At 39.4% G+C, this 2404-nt stretch overlaps 1 protein-coding gene across 1 annotated transcript in view; it reads left to right on the forward strand.

Moving 5' to 3' along the window:
• Nucleotides 1-1811: 1811 nt before the first annotated feature.
• Nucleotides 1812-2404, forward strand: part of FAM149A (family with sequence similarity 149 member A) — an 18199-nt gene continuing 17606 nt past the window's right edge. The window contains exon 1 of the mRNA XM_019471554.1: nt 1812-1882. The gene's annotated coding sequence lies outside the window, so the exon portion shown is untranslated. The remainder of the gene's footprint in view (nt 1883-2404) is intronic.

Genomic DNA, 2404 nt, shown 5'->3' on the forward strand with positions numbered 1-2404 from the left:
GGGATCTGTCATGGGCAGTTCAAGCTAGTTGACCAGATAAAGGGGTGAGCAGTGAAGTGAGAAGGCTTGGTGGCGATATTAAGCTATGGAAAATCACTAAGGACAAGGGTCAGCAATGAAAAAAAATCGAGGAGGACCTTATAAGACTGGGCGATAATGTGGCAAATAAATGGCAGAGGGGGATGTACGTGAACAGAAGGAACTGGCTTTCCACGTAGAAGATGGGCTGTGAGCTCACTGTTATTGCCTGGGAGATAGCTCTTGGTGTTATGACAAAATGGAAGTTTGCACGGGACTGGACTGTACCACTTTTCATAGGGCCTCTTGGTTCTGACAGTGGCCAAAAGCAGATGCCTAGGGAAGAGGGAGGAAATTTAAAGCAAACACATAGAGATACTTTCTACTGCTGTTGTACCAGCCTCCAAGAATTTGCAATTCAAGGTCTTCTCTGATGAGAAGTTTAAACTTGTGGTAGGTTTTTGGTGGCTTCTTAGCCAAGGCATAGGAGTAGGATGTGTGATGAGTATGTATCTTTGTAATCTGTGTAAGAGGCATAGGAGTAGGATGAGTATGTATCTTTGTAATCTGTGTAAAGGCAAGATAAATATTAGAAAGGATAGGAAGAAGGCAGAGCAATTCTAACTGTTGCAGGGCCAATCTACAGTTCTTGGCTAAAGAAATCAAGAAAATTCTTGAGCTGTGAGCTGTTTCCTTACAGTTACTCATTCACAAATGTACTTTGATGCAATCGTGCTGCTATTCGCGGTTATGACCTGAGGATTTTATGGGATGAAAATAGGAACTTCCACAGATGAAGTAATCTCTTGCTGTAAAAGTGTTTCTGAGGAACACTGATACATCTGTACATATTCTGAAGAGACTGGTTTACATATTAATGACAGACTTAGTGGGATTATAGAAATGTGGGATTACAAACAGTTTCTGTTTAAAGAAAAAAAAGTCTCTTCATTAAAAGGCATTCTTTTAAGGCTAGCAATAAAAGTGCAGGCATTTCTCTGCCTTACTGTATCTTAATATTCATCTGTGTGGTTTCTAAGAGATGGTTTTAAAGTTTGAGCATGTGTTCGGGTATTTGGAGAACCAAAAAAGACAAGCTCTAGCATTTCTGATGCTGGAAAGGCATAATACTAGAAAGTTTGTGGCTTGGTTTTTAAGGTAGTGTTAAGGAGTCTTTGGTACTGGGAGAACTGATGCTTTGTGGCCTGTGAGTGTGTTGAGAATATGCCCATGTTTCCCGATGTACTAATATCTCGGTTTACTTAAAACAGCCAAGTTGAGAGTTCATAGTTTTAGTAAAGACCACTGTTTGCTTGGCACCATATCTGTAACTTCTTTTTATGCAGAGACACATCTGAGAAAGTGGACTCTATGTTAATGATTGAACAGAAACACATAACTAAATAACTATTGTATGGACAATTACTGGTTTGTGCCTTTGCTCTGCTCCTGCAATAGTGAGGTGCTGCTGCGTTTGTGTGCGCTTCGAGCAAATTTTAAAGTGCAAAATTGAAGGAGAATGCCTGTGGAGTAAAATAAGTCTCAAATGTACATTTTTCTGAAAAATACCTGTGTAAAGTAAATAAAAACTATTTTAAAACAAGGTAGTTTGTTTCAAGCAAATGTTTTTGTTCATGGATAGGATTGAAAAATTCAACAGAGTTGTTGTCATGTGACTTCTTTTTTTTTCTCCAGTGGAGGTGTGGGTTAACCTTATTTAATATTATGGAATGGTATGTTTCTGTGTTTATAGGAAGGGACTGTCCAGAGGTTCCACAAATAAGTGTCTTTCTGGAAAAAGTGGAGAGTCTCTTCCAGCAGTTTTTGAGAGAAATGTGCAGGAAGCCATCGACAATTATACTTGGTATGCATTCACTTCTGAAATAGTACTTCATTAACGGAGTCTTGGCTTAAATAGATATTTCAAGATTGGTATTCATTTTCACTAGTCATGCTTCTGGTCATTCTCATGGATGACAACTATTTGCAGTATATAATGCAGGATATAAATTGACCCAACCTGTTGTTCAGAGTGTTTGAACTTTACTCCTGCGTTGTGTTATGGATTTGCATATTTTTAGAGCATAGTGAAGGGCACCGATTAAGCCTAGAAAGGAACTCAGACTTCATGGTTAAACGCAGATAATGCTCACCAACGTTGCAGGTCAGTTAACTTTCAAGAAGTTTCATTTCAGTTGGCACTGGTTAGGATTTGCCTGGCCTGCATATCTGACTTCCCTTGCTTTCATAGAATCATAGAATCATTGAGGTTGGAAAAAACCTCTAAGATCATCGAGTCCAACCGTCAACCCAACACCACCATGCCCACTAAACCATGTCCCTAAGCGCCTCATCTACACGTCTTTTAAATACCTCCAGGGATGGG

This window comes from Aptenodytes forsteri, unplaced genomic scaffold (genome assembly GCF_000699145.1).
Source record: "Aptenodytes forsteri isolate BGI_AS27 unplaced genomic scaffold, ASM69914v1 Scaffold65, whole genome shotgun sequence".
Lineage (NCBI taxonomy): Eukaryota > Metazoa > Chordata > Aves > Sphenisciformes > Spheniscidae > Aptenodytes > Aptenodytes forsteri.